This window comes from Amblyomma maculatum, chromosome 8 (assembly GCF_055883805.1).
Source record: "Amblyomma maculatum isolate TAMU_Amacu chromosome 8, ASM5588380v1, whole genome shotgun sequence".
Classification (NCBI taxonomy): Eukaryota; Metazoa; Arthropoda; class Arachnida; order Ixodida; family Ixodidae; genus Amblyomma; species Amblyomma maculatum.
Genome location: NC_139351.1, coordinates 6260303 through 6279937, shown reverse-complemented (window position 1 = coordinate 6279937; position 19635 = coordinate 6260303).

Here is a 19635-nt window from a genome sequence, read left to right as displayed (position 1 = left end):
TAGCTGCTAGTCATGCGAGTACTTTCCACGTGGCCCCGTTTGAAATTTAATCCCATACAGGTATAACATAAGAGTTGTGGATCTGTGGTACCACCTGCACTAATTAGACATAACCCTTATTACTCATTCCTCCTCATTATCGATTGTAAACTTCTGCTCCCATCTGGGGCTGGAGAAAAACATTTTGGTCTCCTGCATAGCACTTCAAGACCGACCGTTTCGTTTTTCCCTCCTCGGTCAATGATATCTTTTGCAGTTTTTCCCCTGAATCACTTAGCAAGGTAATTTTATCAGAAGTGTCAAACTGCTGAGATTCCTTAGTATTTCCGTTGGAGGTTGCAAATATTTCAGATCTGCACGTGCTGAATAAAACTTGAGAGATTGTCATTTTGTAAGCAACAGATTTGTAAGGATTCTAGTACTATCTTAATGCGAGTGCACTGTTGCTCTGCAGCCACCATACATGCAGCCAGCAATCTTGGATTCCAGGGCTAAAGCTATGAGTGTCGATGTGAATGTTAAACGTTTGCTGATTTCTACGTTGTTCTGAATGTCGCCTTTGCAAAATACCTTTTTTTTTACTTGACGATTTAACATTGGGAGCTTCCACAACAATACTAATAAAACAAATCAAAACTGTGTTTTCTTCTGCAGGTTTAGTTCCGGCGGAATATTTCTCACATGACAGGCCACATATCTAATTTAACAAATAATAGGTACAATTACTTAGTTTACCCTAGATCCAATACAATCATTATTTTTTCTTTTTACTTTTGCGCTTCACCACTGATAGTGGATACCTGGTAAAGCTTGTGAACTGAAAGGTGCGGTGTAGGACGAGAGAAAAAATATGGCTACAAAGCATGACAGAGAACTGAACAAGATTTGAGGAGGAGCCTCATTTCGGAAGCCGAGCCCGAGTTTTGACAAGGGGACTTGTTTTCATCTGGGCTTAAAGATGTCATTATAAATTTATTTCACACAATTTCACACCCAGGGAGGATCTTCAGAAGAGAAATATGATTTATGGGAAACATATTAGGTGTATTATTCTTGATCTAAATACGTGACTAGGGCTCTTAATCTTACGCCTGTATTTCCTATTTTCGTCCTTCATTGCGCGCACGGATTTGGGGTAATTGGTATTGTGAGTAGAAAGTTCGGGCCGACTACGAGACCTTCTCTTGAGGTTTCTTCATATGGCCGCTAAATATTGCCTTTATATTTCTTTACCTGATGCTAATGAGGTACCTAGGTGAGCTTTCCCTTCTATATCGTGGCTAAGTTTAAATAAAATTATTTTTTAGCAATCAACTGCCCTCTTCCTACAGTTGAGCACTGTCTGGCATCAGTCGCACTGATATGTATAAAAAGAAGAAAACCTCAGTCTTGATCCTCCCTAGAACACACTTGCAACACATAGGTGCAAAATCGCCTGGTAAATATTATTTTAAATCTTTCCTAAAGAGTAAATAGTTTTAAAATAAGTTTCCTTTGCAACAAAGGATGTTACTAATGCCTTTTAGTTGCATGCGAAAACTGTAGCAAACATACATTACAGACATACTCCAGGCCGGTACACATGTAGCATACCCAACCGCGGTAAATTACCTGAGCACGAGAGAGGGTTGTGGAAGAAGGAGTTGTGGAAGGTTGTCGTGTAGAGAGACAACGATATGTATGTGTCTTAACGAGAAATCCCGGCTTTATATACCTAGAATGAGAGTGGGTGTGAAATTATACGTAATAAATTATCTGTATCAGCAGGCTGAGATTTAACCAATCCATAGCTCTCGACGTAGAAGGGAATTTGACACCATAACAATGCATTATGTTTTATAAACTGAATCCCTTTTACTCCTGGTTTTGCAATACAACTTCAACCATCGCGAAAGGTTTGTGCGCACAACACACTACCTAATAATTCATATCATCTAGAGAAAACATTGCAAAACAAGCTGCGTGTTGTGGAGAATCTGTCAACCAAAGCGTTTCCCATGATGTTTGATCGTATTCTTGTAGGAGCTGTATAGTAGCCTATTTGCATCAGTGAAACGAGATAGCGCGTTAGTGTAGTTGGCAGTTTTTTCTTAAGGAGCAAAAAGGCAAATTAAACTACTCGTGAACTAATAAGAAAATACTAATGCCCGTGAAACAGAAAACTTTTTAAGTGCGTTTAAGTCACAAAGGCCTAACTTGCTTCGGTTTAGTAGTCTAACAAGGATCTGTTTGAGATCTGTGCTGAGAAATGCTTTTAACACTTTCATTCACTACAAATTTCTTCGCATAACGAGGATATGTATGCTTGCTGACTTGCTGAACGATAAAGGCGTTTTGTAAAAAAAAAAAAAAGAAAGAAAACTCCTGTGTACCTTTTTTCGGTTTGCTTTTCAGGTATATGAATGTCGTTTTCATTCAAGTGGGACGATTACTTGCGTCGTTTATTTTAATCATGCAAATGCTGAATCTTGAACATTGGCGTAGTAGGTAGACGAATACTGAGCGAGGAAGGCTATTACGTTTGGACCGGTACAGCATGCCTGTTGACCTAAAAGGCTGCATGTAAGATGAAAAGTGGACGATTCGTCTACTTTTGAAAAACAATTACTAGGGGCTTTAACGACTAAAGTAGCGAAAGGCGAAAGCCTGAGTGCCGCATTCTGCTATGCAACTGGCACTGATTAGTAATAAATAATAATGAATAATTATTTATTAGCGATGAAGTATGGCGTAAATGAAGTATGGTTGAAGTATTAGCGATGAGGTGTGGTTGTCCTCTACGTAAGTTGAGGAACGAAAAATGGTAGGGGTAACATTAAGAGATAGAAAGCGTGCAGAGTGGGTCAGAGAAATAACTCAGGTTTCCGACTTTCTAGTGGAAATTAAGAAGAAGAAATGAGCATGGGCAGGACATGTAGAGCGAAGAGAGGATAACCGATGGTAGCTTAGGGTAACAAACTCGATTCCAAGGGAAGGAAAGCGTAGCAGGGGGAAGTAGAATGTTAGGTGGGCGGATGAGGTTGAGAACTTCGCCGGGGTCAATTTAATGCAGCTAGCACAGAACCGGGTTAATTGGAGAAATATGGGCGGGGCCTTCGCCCTGCAGTAGGCATAGTCATATTTTCAAGCCAATATTGTTAAGCCGTACAGGGCACATCAACCCGTTGGGTAGTGCAGAGCTTACCGCACTGACAACTGTGCCCAACAATGTGGGATGGAATTCCTGTCTCGGCGGCAGCTTTTCGTTGGAGGCGAAAAGCAAGGCGTACAAGAGCTGTGCAATGTAAGAACCCCAGGTGATTGAAATTTTCCGGACTCCTCCACTACAGCGTCTTATAGCCTAAGTCGCTTGGCGAAGTTAAATCTCACAAACCAAACCAACCAAACAGGGCATATTGAAAGTTGAAAGCTTTGAACTTATCACTAGCTGCCTAAAACTGAGAAAAATGTTCTCTCGGGTTTTATTTTAGTAAGATGTAGTCTGTGGCTTCAGAAGAGAAGTGAATTGTTAAACCCAAGCATATCAACTCATGCTCAAACCGGGGTCATCCACAATTAGATTCACACATTCACAGTTAGATGCCAATTCGTCCCATGGCAACAGCAACTCTCAGAAGCTCGGAAATCCGGCACGCGCGCTGTCGATGTTCAGTAGAAACTCCAGCCTTCCGGAAGGTAGACATTTATCTCATTTTTATCGCCTTCAGACTGCTTTCTTGCCTTCAACATTGGGGTGCTTTGCTCCACCTGGCAGACGCAGGCGTTGTCGCCCAATTACAGAAGTTTGTCATATGACGCGATTTAACAATGTCATAAATGGAGGGATGCGCACATCCCGCCAATATTTTATTTTTTTTATATATGTAACTGTTGCTGGACGACTTCAGTTTCAACTCACGTTTTCTCCTATACCACTACTTTTTTACCCGCAAAGAGGTGCCTTCATCTGCTCGCTTAGTTCACTCGACAGCTCACTAATGTCGATTAGTTTTCGAAATGTGATAACATTTAAAGGTTGTTTTCTCTTACTTCATTTCTTAATATGAAACCGTGTGTGTGTGCTTTTTAATTATGCAGTCATTGTGAGACAGGCGAAAGCACGGCTACTCCCTGGTGTTATCTTGAAGCTAGGATTTATTTACCCTGAAGCCTGGAGCTATGATTGATGCTTCAAATATTGTAATCTGTTCCAGCTTTTATATCTCTTTAGGAATGGTGACGACGGCGTCTACTTCTATCGATAGAAAATATTTTACGCAGTTTTCACTTTATCATTTTTGAAGCAAATTCTTAGATAATTCTACAGCGTTTGCCACGATGCATTAGACGGTGTAGTTGCGGTTCGAGCGCTTCTCTTTTTATTCAGACTGCCAAGATCTACGTTTAAACATGTAGAATCATTTTAAGAATATATTGGATCTTTTAAACGTCTTACAAGCAACAATGCTTTGTAGCTTTGTAAGCCCATTTTATTACTCTTGTTGCACGAGACAAGTGTGGATATTTAATTTTTTCACGTACAACTTGCAAGCAGAAGCAAAATAACATTTATTTTCTTGTTGGCATTGGTTTCGATGCCTGAAGTGGTATATTATCTCAAATCTGCGTGCACTTTAATTCTTTGATTTGTGATCTCTCTTCCTGAATTGAAATCTTGACATTCGTCTTCGATTGCTGTTGTTGACATCTCTCTCTGCTGGGATATTTTGCTTTCTGGTTTTCTTTACATGTTTTCCTAAGCATTCTACGCAGCTGCAGCCACGTATTGTTGCATGTCGTGCTCTGCTCAAATCGCAATTGGTACATTTTCATTTCTGGTTTCGTCCATCGCCGAACATCCGTACGTTAAAGCGCGCGAACAATGCTTACCATCAAAATATCGCTAACAATAACAAACCATTCATATATGCTTTGTAGGATAGACATAAAACTACGTTAAAATACTACATGCAAAAGGTTAGATTCCTGCAGATATTTCTTGCATGCCTTGCACTCTCGCTAGCTGCTCTCACGGTACATCTGGGCGAAGATTGTTATATGCACAATTTCTTTTTTCGTGTTCCTAATGAAGTTCTTGGCATTTGCCAAGCTATCCCGCCGTGGTGACGCAGTGGTTACGGAGGCCGACGGCTGCGGCCAGAACATGGGATTGAATCCCAGCGGCGGCGACCGTATTGAGATGAAGGCGAAACGCAGGCGCACGTGTGATGTGCAATGTCAGTGCACGTTAAACATTCTCATGTGGGTAAAATTTCCCGGGTTCTTCACTATGGCGCTTCTCATAACCTAATTTGCTTCCGAACATTTGACCTCGTAAACTACCAAATGAACGATTTTAAAGCTTTAGTGTGAAACATGGGCGCTGTCATCCGCAAGTTCAAAATCAGACAATAGTGTAGGTGTAAATGAGTGATCTGGTGCGGCAATTTTACATAACCAGAGAACATATTTTGAACGTCTTATATTTTCCTGTCCTCTGCATCACTCTTAATGGTCCTCTGCGACGTTAACCACGAAACCCGGCATCAATACCATCCTTCATAATTCACTAAGGCCCTATCACTCTGTTTTACCTTCTCCACTATATTGATACTAGAAAGATGAAGCGAAAATGAATCACTTCGAGATGTTTACCATCCCCACTGCGACCGCCCTACGCCAAATTGCAGGTGCGGCCATCTCGGTACTCGATAATAAGATCGTGCCTGCTTCTGCAGCTGTCGGTGAGAAGGCAGTAAAACTTCCATTACATCTACCATCAACAAAGATAGAAGACATCAAAGTGGGGTTTTCGCATTTTATAATTGCTACAAGTGTTAAAACTGTTAAAACTCTGTTTAGTATCTTATGCTCTCTTCTGTCTATGTTGCCTAGGTTCGATTCCATCATACCACCCTCAGCAACCTCCGTTTACGTAAATATAGTTTTACTCCGACAAAAGTAAATCAAATATGCATAGGCTATTTACAACGACGCATTTTGACCACAGCGTAGAGCATAAGAATAAAAAGCGTCACCAGCTATAAGAAATGTAAACTATAGACGGTGGCAATATTGTCACAGACCAGATGAAGTACAGTCCTAGACGTCGAGGGGGACCGTAGAACGGCCGAGTGTTAATTGTTCAGATCAGAAGTAGCTCGAGCCAGGTCCGTGGCATTCCTACCCCGGCAAAGAAGAGCATCGTCCCAAGGTGAGGGTCAGTACAAAACAGAAATAGACGCAAAAAGAAAAAATGTAGAACATTAAAAAGAAATGTTTCGGCATAGTGCATGAAGAGGAAAAGCACGAATAAAATGATAAACATTTATTTTAAATTAACATGCAGAACCCGAACACAGTTGAAAGTGGAGCCTCATCGCCGTCACTCAAAAAGTACGGCTCAGGTCGCATTACATGCAGAATGTAAATGCGTCGTTGCCTACGACCGAGAGCCGCAGTTCCACGTGGATCAAGTTCATAATCCACGTTGCCAACATGACGGAGCACCTCAGAAGGTCCGAAATATTGGAGTAGCAGTATTTCGGACACTCCTATTTAGAACGAGGTTCCACACTTACACAGGGTCACCTGGATTGTAGGTAAGTTCTCTACGGTGCTGATTGGAACGTCTAGAGCACATGCTTGCTTAGCTCTGATGTGCATGCGAGCAAGCTGGCAACCGTGCTCGTTTGACGGAATCCGCATCTGCTGTCATGCTATCATCTGTGCTCGAAAACATGGCGTCCAGCATCATCTGCACTTGCCTTTTGTAGACAAGGGGAATGGTATAAAGCGGGTTATTCCTTGAGTCGCTGTGTTTTACACGAATGTGACTTACGGGAAGATTGGCTCTCACGTTTTGTGCTCTGAATCTACGTAAATAGAAATGATGTCGGCCAGTGTTTTATTCACGCGTTCTGTGAGCACATTTCTTTGAGGATGGTATGCTGTCGTAGTTCGATGGCTGGTGTGACTCCGCTCGAAGATGGCATGGACTAGCTGAGCTGTCAATGCTTTCTCCCGATTTTTAAAGACGAAGAACGAAGAGCCGTGTCAGAGCGTAATTGCCCGCATGAAGCAGTGCGCAACATAGAACGCTGTGCCTTGCGGAAGATAAGGCACCAAATAATCTGTCGCAACAGCTATCCATCTGTTTTCTCCCGGTGACATAAAAAATGGTCCTAGAATGTCCATGCCGATTTGTTAAAAGGTGTTTTAGGAGGCATGATCGACTACAACATTCCAGGCGGTTTCTGAGGTGGTGTCTTCCTACCTTGGCACTCACGGCGGGTTCGAACGTATCGCTTCGCACATGCATCAGGGTTGGGCCAATTGTAATTTTTCGAAATTCTGGCAAATGTTTGTGTGAATCGAAGGTTTAAGGAGCCCGCTCGTCGTCTTGTCGTGGCAGGCCAGGATGATCTCGTTGCGGAGTGAAGTTGGTATTACCATGAGGTACAGCCTTTGTTAAAATCTTAGAGCCCAAGGGGTCTGCTTCTATGTTGTAGTGGCTCTGATTTAGCATTAGTGGAGGTCCTTCCCATTATAGAGTGTAGAACAAAAAATCTTACCATCACGGAATTCTGAACACTGCCAGTGCATTACAAGCCCCATGAAGTGGCTCAGAACCGGCCCCCTTGGTGCTACACTTTCGACAAAGACTGCACCTCTTACCACTGGAATCGGAAATTTTCTTATAGAACACTCCGCCTCGAAGACACAGAAAACGCAGCCTGGGAGCCAGGAAGGAGGTGGTTTCTATGGATAGTGCCCCAGATGCTGTAGGAGGAGTTTCAACCATTCGTCTGCGCGTTGTTGGACGATGATATTGGATAATGTGACTGCACCAAAGAATTCATCGTCTTCTGCATTGTCTTGGTAATGTGGCACAGGTGTACGCGACAAACTATCAGCGTCGGTGTGCCTGCGACCAGACCTATAAATAATGGCGAAGTCAAATTACTGTAAACGTTAGACCTTAACGTGCTAGCCGGCCTCGTTGGTTTTTCAAGTTTGTCAACCAGTACAATGAGTGGTGTTCAGTTATAAGTGTCTGCCGTACAGATGGGGGCAAATATATATAATGGCCCATAAAACGGCCTAACCTTTCTTGTAAGTTGTAGAGTAGTTAATGAACGTGCACAGCTAGCATAAGCGATCACTTTTTCGACACTGTTCGGACGCTGAATGAGCAACGCTCCAAGACGACGGGGCCAGCGTCATCGTCGAAATGGGCTAGTAATGGTGGTGACTAAGGGATGTCGCAGATGGTCTAAAGTAGTTTGCTGCTCGGTGCGCCCCAAAATGTCTCATCTCGCGTCAAGCGCGTTATAGGGCTGGCCAGCATAGCAAAGTTTCTGATGAAACGCCGGTAGTACGAACGAAGGCCTAGAAATCGTAGGACGGTTTTTTATTAGTGGGACCGTAAAGTCCGCAACGGCTAAAATTTACTCCGGGTCTGCCCGGTTTCGTTCAGCGCTGACGACGTGCACGAGAAACCAATTCCGTAAAACCAAAATGGCATTTGTACGGATTTAGAGAAAGATGAGCTGACCGAATGCCTTCTAACGCTACCCTGAACCGCTGTAGATGGTGCGAAAATGTTGTTGAAGGAATTATTAAGTCGTCCAGGTACACAAGACATGTTTGCCATATAAGGCCGGTGAACACGGTATCCATCATCTCTAAACGTTGCCAGAGTACAGCAGAGTCCGAAGGGGAGATCACGAAATATAGAACGGAATAACGTAAAAGGAAAGTGTTTGAAATACCATCCTGCCCAGTGCTTTATTTTGTGTCAAGGCACAAGATGAGATTTAAAATGGCTTGGGTCCTACCCTTGATATCAGGGAGTGAACGATTGCTATTAGGAAGACTGAAAATTTTAATTGTGTCCTTATTGCATGCAAGAAACATATTGAAAGTAAGTATTAAATGCGTCAGATTTTTTTGCAGGGTTAGTAACAAAGTTCCCATCAATAATGAATGAGGTGGATTATGAGTTTGAGGGCAGAATTGAGCTCCAAAATAGGATTATTTATTAGAAGCCTTTTCAGTTGAAGGCGCAGGTAGAAGTCTAGCAGATTGCATTTTATTATGAAGCTCATTTTTCGCAGCTTTAAAGACTGCAACGGTATTTTTTCTTACCAGCCTTTTCAGTTGCACGCGGAAGCGTAAGTCAAGCAGATTACATTCTATTAAGAAGCTCATTCTTTGAAGCTTGCAAGCCAGCAACAGCATCAGGTTTACTGTTATATATCGCCAGTCTCAGCCGAGACACACGGTTTGACATGTGCAAAACTTCACGATTTTAATCCATAGAGAGTAGGATTTGTTTTGTTTGTTTTAAAGGAAACAAACCATTTAATGCGCAGCTTAACAATATTTTCAAAATAATCAACAAGTTCATTATATTTCCGTCGTGGCTAAGTGCGCAAAAGTAGTAAAAACACTCAGGCAGCTTGTCAGTTATGGAGGATTCAGCGTAATAGAAATCACGAAATGAGGTGGAGGCGTAATGCGGTCTACTAGAGAAGCGGGACATGGTGAGAAGGGTCCTAAGGTTAGAAATGCCATCAACACCCACACACTGAAAGCCGGTCTCCGTTAAGTTGGGGCTTAGGAAAATTAAACCTAGCAGTGAATCTAATCTGGTGGGGGATGTAACTATTTTGGTGGATCCAAGAGACTACGGCAGATCCATCAACTCAAATGCTATAGAAGCGTGAAGGCCAGAACAAAAGGTCAGTCAATACCAGAACATCCAAAATCATACGTGAAGATAATGTTTGGTACAGAAAGGCTGTGCATGAACTGGCTAACAGAGTGCAAAACATCAAGAGAAGTTTCAGGGCAACAGTAAAAAAAAAGCTAATTCTAACAGCTTGTTTTTCTAAAGAAAGCTCGCACCAAATTGACTCAATGTTGTAAGGAGTAGGTAGTATAGAGAATTTATGATATGGAACGAAAAACATAAGGCTACACCACCGCCTCTGCCCTCTTGAGGGTTAGCACGTATCACAACGTAACCAAGTGGGGTAAATTGAGAGTCATAAATGTCAGGGTTTAGAAAGGTTTCAGTAATGCCGAATACGTGAAGTTCATGGGAAGACGCAATCTCAAAATGATCGGGGAGTTTGTTAGAGATGTTTCTAGCATTAAGACATAGCGGAACAAGACTGGTTGGAGAGTTAGGTAGCCGTCTCGGTGATAACGAAATAATATGAGGAGATACGGTCACATCATCGCGGTGGTCTCGCTTCAGGCTACTTGATGCCTCATCCCATGCGTGCCTAATGCCATCAATAGAAACGTGGTTGTACCGTAGCTTTACTTTGGAAGCACTGTAACAGAGCGAGGAAGATGCATTCCATATTTTCTTTCGAAGCGCTTGAACACTCGCAGAGAAATCCGCAGAGGTGTAATAATATTTATCTATACGTTTTGAAAGATTCTTCAAGATAAACATCTTCCCACAGAAATAGAGGATCCAAAGTATGACAGGTCCCGTACGCCAATTACACGGTCTACCGATGGGATGGTTGAAATCTGGGTCAGTTGGTACATAGTCTTAGAGAACAAAAACCAGCCAAGGGACGAGGACGAAGGAAGACGATGTACACACGGAAGCTGGAACTAACAACAGTTGTTAGTTCCAGCTTCCGTGTGTACATCGTCTTCCTTCGTCCTCGTCCCTTGGCTGGTTTTTGTTCTCTAATACCGATGGGATGACAACGCACAATGCGCGGACATTCTATGCGAATGGTTTCAATAAAAATGCTGAACATTTGGGCAATAGAGCACTGCCATCTTCGTCAGGACTCTTAGCCAGACCGTGCGCACAAGGTTTTTCCACCTCGACCGACTTTCTAAGTCTTCATTATTTACAACCAAATTTGATATTGTTTTTTTCTAACGAAGTAATGTTCGAAAGCTGGTTACCGCGCAAGGTCTCAGAGCCAGAAGGGTTTGTACACGATTCTAGGGATGAGACACGACCCTCAAGTGCATCGAGGCGAGCTTTAAAGGATTTCTTAACATCTGCAATGCCACTAGCAATCTATTTTTGACCAGGCAATAGTTGCGATAACTGGGAACGCAAGTCTGCCACCTCCGGAGTGGACGACACATTAGGGCTAGAACGCATTGCCCGCTTCCTAGAGAGGGGCTTGTTTTTAGACGAGTTAGATGATGCTGATATTTTAGGAGGAACATGATTTTTTGAACATCCCCACTCTGGATAAGACGACAGAAGCAGAAGACAGAATTCGAACGAAGATCAACCAAACAAAAACTCTGTAGTCAGGAAATAAGCAGGAAGCAACGATCATCAGATCGAACGCGGCGAGCGTTTTGCACGAAGAACTGCACGAAGAAAATGCTCCGATTAGGCATTTTGCTGAGATGCTGCCGTCCTGCCCACTGAAGCGGTATGCCGACGTGGTCCAATTTATAGCTCGAGGAACAGCTGTCATAGACCACGAGCCGATGGTGATTGGACGGAAGCCGTCAGATGACCAAGGGAGCACACCAGATATATCACCAATAAGGGTGACATGGTAGTCCGTTTCAAATTATTTTAAAGGAAAGAAACGGCACAGTATAACTCGCAGTTCTCCACGAACACCTAGCCGAGACGCAAGAAATATGAGGAAGGTGGAAGTGTTAACGAGACAAAAAGGGGCCGTGGTGTTGGGCTTCACATTACCGCTCAAGAGAAGGTTTTTGCTCAAAGCACTATAGGGGTCTAAAGTGCCCCCTAGAATATTTTAGAGCATGAATTCCGATCTCAACCTCTCATCTCTAAGTCGAAGCCCGAGTTGGCAGCCCCTGGCAACGCGGCCATTTCATATACGCCCTGATTTCGATCGACACCATGTCCAGTCCGAGCAGAACTTGTCGCCCAGCAACTGTCACCTGTCAGAAGAAGTCTATTGATTACTCATTCCTGAGGCCATGCAGACGCCAATAGCGTCGACGCATCAAAAGCAAGATGTCATGGCATGAGATGAAAGAGCACTGAACAAAGGTAGGCGGGGTACGCCTCAGTTCGCAGGTCGAGCCAACGTTCCGACAAGTGGACGTATCGGAACGTCCTCTCGTTCTACATCTTCCTCTCGTTCTACATGGCATATGATGGTGATACGTTGACAGCATTACAAATTTGGCATTGGCAAGACGATCAAATTAGGAACGCCATATGTGACGGGTGCGGAGCCTATTTTGTCATGAAGTCAGTCATATTGTTTGATGACCCATCGCAGTGCACTGGGACATAAGGTGTACCTATTGCTGAAACCGATGAACCCAGGACCTATAGGGACCAAGCCCGTATACATTTTTTGCACAACCAATCCTCTGCAAAATGCTTAGGTGAAGATCAATATTAGACAATACTATCTCTTAATGCACCACCTGAGCAAGTCGATGCCATTATCAGTGATTAGGGATGTATAGGGTCGAATGCGAAACGCAAATGAGTATAACAACACCACGGGGTGGTTAAAACGACTGTAGGAATGATCACACGCTAAAGCAATGAAAACGGGACTTCAATTCAGATTAACGGGTCTCCAGAGAGGCGTTTCTTTCAAACCAATTTAGAGAGCCCTAGGAAGAGGCGCAGTGCTCACTTCTTATAGCAACTAGAGACCAAGTGTCTATTTCGGGCAAACAACAGTTGGGTAGAATTGAATAAGAGTATAGACAGAACAAAAGAGATTAAAGAACCAGGAGCGTGTCTAGACGGATGCCAAATTATTTGCAGATTGCACAGCACCTCCTAATGTAAACGAGGAGCTGTCTCGAAGCGCGGACGCATAGAACCCTCCATAACTATCACCACAGCGAGATCTTGAGTTCCAAGCATGCGCCACGGTACAAGTGCATAAACTCCCAATATTTTGAGATGAATCAATTCTCTCGTTCTTCAAAAGCAAATTTGATGCGATTTAATTAGAAGTTTTATACAAAAGAGGGTGTTGCTGCCAGTAAAATACGCTTTTTTCCAAGAGGAAGATGACGGCACGAAAATGTTCAATTTTTGTCTGGTTAGATGAAGCGACATACCTAAATCGGAAATGAAAACTGCTCGCGTCAATGCACCCTTATTGTTTTCAGGTCGCCGTGTCTGCGCATTTTTCAGGAACACAAGAGCGGTTGAAGTGTCTGGTCACGTGTAGGATATACATGTAACGTTCTGGAAGTGTAAGAATTAAATAATGACGCAAAAACATACGTAAACACTTCAAAAGGTATTTGTTTATACGATTATCAATAATCACGTGATCGTATGTCGTATTGAATTTTTCTGTTCGCCGTTGAGTACTGGGCTTACAGTTCTAGTTTAACCCCGAGGCCAGAGGAAACTCTGGTGGAGGTCCGAAGCGATTCTGACGTGCAAATCGATCGTCCGATCCGGGTATAGGGGCGAAAGACCAATCGAACCATCTAGTAGCTGGTTCCCTCCGAAGTTTCCCTCAGGATAGCTGGCGCTCGATGGGAGAGCAGTCACCTCGGGGTTAAAGGTGGAATTCAACGCGCCAATTTGCCGCCCGATGGCGTTTTTTCGAATCGGAAGCACTGAGATATTTTTTCAGAGGATTCTTTATATTGAGAAGTTCTTTTCTTCCCTTCTTTACCTTACTTGGTTCTTGAGTCTGTCAAGGTGCATACTTCCCCTTGCCTTTCCCGAAGAAAAAAAAAATTTGCATTCAAAGTCCAGACGCGTGCTATCAAAGTATGGCTTCTAGAGGAAAGCCAGATTTAGAAATTGGTACTGCTCTATCTCACATCCAGAACTAGAAAGCCGAACCTAGGTGGATGAGTGTAAATATCTAGGCGTCACGATAACTAAAAACTTGAACTGGACCAGCCACACCAACAAAACCTGTGCATCAGCCTTCAGGAAACTAGGTTTTCTTCGTTCTAAATTAAGGTCAGCCCCTGCCCATGTTAAGCTGCTAACATACAATACGCTTATCAGATCTCAGCTGGAGTATGCTTGTGTGGTGTGGGACCCGTACTTGAAAAAAGACATAACTAAAGTAGAAAAGGTACAGAGAAAAGCAGTTCGTTTTATATTCAATGCATATGGCAGATTCGATTCCCCATCGTCTCTAATGAGTGATAACCACATTTTGACATTAGAAACGAGAAGAATGATTTCCAGATTGCGGTTTCTGTATCGGCTTTGCAATCACCAACTTGATATTAATGCACAATTGTTCATTCATCCACGCGTGGGTCGTCCAATCCGACACTCCCATCATCACGACCTGAAACCAATCTTTGCCCGTACTAACAGATTCAAGAACTCTTTTTTTCCGCGCACTGTCTCCCAGTGGAATGCACTTCCAAAAGATGTTTTCTCCGCTAATAATGTAACAGTTTTTGAAGAAGGTGTACGAAAAGCCCTGCTTTGATTTTTTGCTTCCCTCTTTACTGATTCAATTTTTTTTCCCATCATATGTTTGCACTGTACCCTGTTCGTTTTATATTTTTGCTTGCCGATGGTGGCGCTGAAATGCATTTTCTTTTGTCCTGTATTGCCCTCCTGCTTGGTCTATATTGACTGCAGTATGTTCTAAATAAAAGAAAATAAGTAAACGCATGTCTCCTTGATTTAATTTGCTTTGGTGCCAAATGCCCCAAAGCGCCTCAGACAATGGGAGACATCGCAGTGGAGGGCTCAAGAACTTTCCACTACGTAGACATTATTTGTTTGCTCTGTCGTTGTACAGCACAAGAACGACTGCATTTCACCCCCATCGAAACACGACCGCTGCAGCATCCTTCGAACCTATGTATTCCGATTCAGTAGATGAATGCATTACCAATAAGCCACGGCTGTAGCAGCATCTGGCTTCTATGTCTTTACCGTTGCCATAATATTGATGAACTTTATTCTTCAATGACGGTTTAAGTCATCAAGGGACAGAAAATACGAATAAGCATTTCCACTTCTCATCTAACGATTTAAAAATCCCACAAGAGGATGGATATCTCGTCAGAAAATTACAATACTTAAAATGTATTCCTTTAGTGCCATATATTTAAACGAGAGCCACACGCAGCGTGACTTAAACAATTTAGTCAAAGCATTTGCGCCGAATATCGCTTTGTAACATGAGCTTCCCGTATTCTTTCCTATATGTTTTTTTTGTTATGTCGAAATAATGCTTCGTCTTGGATCTTCCCGTTTTCATATGATGTTCTGCTTGGCAGTTTTTCGCGAATTTTCCGTTGTTGTTTTCCTATTTTGTTTCTGATTGTGCTTCTTGTAATCGATTGTTAGCCTCTGCTGGTATTTGCTCAACTCCGAAAATCTCTTGACAAGTACTTAGCTGCAGCTGTGTTGGTTATCATGTTGCTTTGGAATGCTTGTTCCCTTCCCAAAAACACCTGCCAACATGGAACCTACTCCTGATTCTGGCTCATCATGTACCTAGCATTGTACTTTTCCTTGCCACTAGTGCAGTCAGCTTATTTTCTCTGTCAGGTTTAGTTTATATCAGTGCAAAAAGCATGGAAAAACAGAACGGTGTCTTGCAACTAAATATTTAATGAACGAGAGTGCAGTTCTACTGTCTAGACATGCCCATGCGGGAACAAGCATAAAAAAAAATTACAAATAGTAACGTGCTGTCACCAATGATGTAGATTCTGAAAGGACGCTTCTCATTAAACCAACTGAGAAAAACTAGTTTCCCGCAAAGAATCTCAGTATGTAACTCATCCTCCCTCACAATTGTTTGAACGAGAAGCCGCCTTCCTCTAGCAGCATTATCACTAACGACACGTTCCTGTTAGCGATATTTCGTGCTTTCCTAGCCTTGCTTTCCAACATGAGCATATCTAGATAGTTTAAACGTACTTCTTTCTGTCACTTAAGATTTCAGTTGGGAGATATCGCTGTGTCGGTCCGTTATTCTCGGTTGTCCTTGTTTTTCGTGCTAATTTCTGACTTAATAAAACCATTCCAACCAGCCCAGTTCTCCGTGCTCATTGACGTCTCTTTTAGGTTTCGGCAACGCAGGTTTTATATTCATAAAAATTAATCCCCAAGGAACTATTCTTCATTCCGTGCCATGCTCATCTCCTCCGTCGCTCGATTAATTTTGCTCGTGGAAAATAAAAGCCCATACAAACCCTGCCAGTTACGATGACGCGGCCGAAAGGCAAGTAAGAATTCATCTTGTCGAAACGTCAGCTTGACAACTGAGGTCTGGGGAAGCGCAAAAAGTATTATAGTCAGTTTTCTTTACAGGTTTTTCTATAAATTGCGCTCTTGGATTGTACCCTCATACGTCTTATGGTGTTTAAAACATGGTGCACCTCAGAAAGGACGTTTCACAGTTTCTCAATTTGTTCCAGGATATTTGTGGTCGCTCTGGGCCAAAACGCGGCATTATAAGTACCCTGTGATTGCTTTTAAAATGTTCTCTTCCATATTTTCCGAGTGCGCGTGGGCAACTTTTCTCCCCCAGTCACTATGGCGTCCGAAAACGTCGCATTTGTTTGTAAACACGATGTTAGTCATATGCCACGCGCGCTTTGGGTCGAGTGCATATAAGTCCAAAGTACTGTAATAACGCTGAGAAGAAGGAAATGTTCAGACCCACTGGTTATAGCGTTTAAGTACAAATGAACAGAGCGTAAAAGAAAAATTTGGCTTCCCCCGGAAAATGTAATTAACGATGAAATGATAAAAAAACAGCGCATATATAACTTTTCTGGGAAGAAGGTTTTCAGGCGGTTGAAACTACAACTTAGGCTTGAGAGTATATATACTCCGGTAGCACAGGATGCGGGGCCCCAGTAGGTTCGATGTAGGCAAGTGGGGCTGGGGCAACCATCATAAAACCTGCATCGGTCCCCGATGTTGCAAAAGTGGGCAAGCCCCATTTGGGCTTGTCCCTGTTCCTCCTGCATGGGTCCCATAGCGGCATTGCTCGGGCTAATGCTGATCACATTCCTGCATCCAGTCCACAGGGATCCCTTGTCGGATATTTGAGGGCAATCCAACCTAAATGTGGGCTTTTTATGGGAAAGCCATCATAGAAACGAAATAAGGCCGCCCCCATTAAATCTTTGTGGGACCACCATCGGCCGTAGTGGGGCAAGAAAACGGACATACCCATATGCTGCCCCAACCGGCCCCTTGTAGGTTACTTGAGGGCAGGTTAAATATGAATAAGAGCTCAATTTGGACCAGTCCTCGTGACGCCCAAATCAGTCAGCCTTATCTAAACCGCTTTAGGTCCCACATAGGCTCTAATGGGGCTGGAAGGCGGGCGTGCCCGCATGGTACCAAAATCGCTCTCTTGTGGGGACTTTGAAGGCACGTGCAACAGCAGGTGGGCTCTATAGGTTCAAAACAAAATCACCCATCCCAATTGGGGCTGCCCACATAAAACTGCTTTATCTCCCACATGGGCCGTAATGGGGCTGGAGGGCGGGAGGGCCCGCATGATACCAAAATCGGTCCCTTGTGGGAAATTTGAAGGCACGTGCAACAGCAAGTGGGCTTCAGGTTCAAAACCAACACCCAGCCCAATTGGGGCTGCCCACACAAAACCGCTGTAGGTCCCACATCGGCAGCAATGGGGCTGGAAGGCGTGCGTGCAATTCCGTAATCATTCTTTCCAACCTTTATTTGTATTACATGTTGCCCTAAATTACTATTATAGATGATTGGTATAACAGTTATTGCCATATTTAGTCGGTTAGAAATTTACATGGCTTTAGTTCTCGCGCTCATGCAAATTGCGCTAAAGATACTAAAACAAATCGATTGCTAACTGTTCCCCCTTATGTGGTTGCTGTGGACAGCCTGCAATTCTAAGCACAATATTACTGTTCAGAACACACATCTCCGTGGCCTGAACAAGATGTACATAAAGTCATTTAGGCTAGATGAATGTTATGAATTGTGGGTGCTCCAAGAGGGGCCGACATAGGCCCCATGGGCCCCACTAGGGACCGATGCAGGCAGCCCTTGCGGGGCTACCCACATTTTTCCGGCATTGCCAAAAGGGCACATCCCGCAAACTCCCCCCGATGGTCCTACTTTGGACAGGTTTGGGCAGCCGCTCTGGATGAATATTTTTTTATTTCGGTTATGCCCTCAGATTATATATATATATATATATATGTACTCCTGATGAAGGCCAGTTTCTGGTCGAAACGTCGAGTCCAATAAATGTTTCTTTAAATGAAGCGTACACTTCGCTCTATAGTTTTATATATATATATATATATATATATATATATATAGAAAGAGAGAAAATGAAAGTAAGAGCGGCAAGGAAAGGAGTCTGTCACATGTCTAAAGATCTATAGTTCAATAACCGCACGAGCTAGCCAATCAACGAGGAAAGAGAAGCCGAATTAACGTTTTGGTTAAGTAAAACTATTTCAAACCTTTTACCTTTCTCTGTTACTGTTTTTTACTAAAACCAATCGAATAAAATACCCCTTTTTTCCCCAGTCTGACCGCTCCATCAATAGTATGGCCAGCCATTTATTGTGGAGAACAAAGCTCCGGTTTCTTTTATGCGACCAACGTTCTTTAAAAATAAAAGACTGATAGCCAATTAGTCAAGTCACCTCTGTGTTTGTTTTCTCATCACCGTGCCTATGAAAATTCTTCGGCCATCCGTACTCATCACCAGAACACTGCCTAAAGCACAATGATCAAAAATAAATTCACTTGTACTGATCTAAACCCTCATATGCGGCTTCAAATCCAAGCTAGCCGGTTTTTATCGGTTCGACTATCGTTGCAAAGAGCGCGTTTGTTATCTTCGTCGCTACTTCTCTGCGCTGTTCCTTTTTGTGTGGGATTAGTCTAACAACAAGAATCCAGTTTAAAGACGTTCAACTTGGGACTGTTGAGAGGCCACAGGATGAGGATAATGGAACTAGAGACTTAGAGGCTGGCCTCCCACATAAAGCAGCTAGATGCGACTAGTGTGACTAATTGACGCCTGCATGGTCGAATTCAATATTCGCATGTTTTCCGGTACTACGACACCAGCAGTCCGTGTCTAGGCAATCCCCCACTGGGTGACGGATCATTAAGGTATCCTCCAACGACACATCGACTCGTATGGGACTTTTCAGACTACTAACCCCCAGCAGTAACCTTGTGCACCCCTGCTAGTCGCCAGATGTCATTTGTTGAACTACGGTCCCTATCTATATTAGCACAGCACTGGCTATATGCATAAATATGTACAAAGCTCACAGAAATTTTGTATATTGATATATTGTGATGCATAAAGACACACGTGAACCACCACTCAAAATAAAGATGCATAAAAGGATTTTATCCTGCTCATTTGTGGACGTTATACTCCTTAATCGGTTGCATCAAGCAAGATATGTATTCTAGTTAGGGTGCAACTAGAGAACGTCTGAAATGATTCCGGTCATGCCTGGGTATTAAATTATAGGTAGAACGTGCAAATTGATTCACCTAGGATTCAAAACAATATGTCGACAATGATGAAATGCCTCATTAGAGGGAAATTTTCTGCTTCATTTACTGTGCATTAAACAACTATATTTAGGAAAAAATATATAATTCAAATTAGGAAAGATAAAAGTAACATATCGGGTGTCAAAGGCGCTATGGCTGCTCTCAAATCG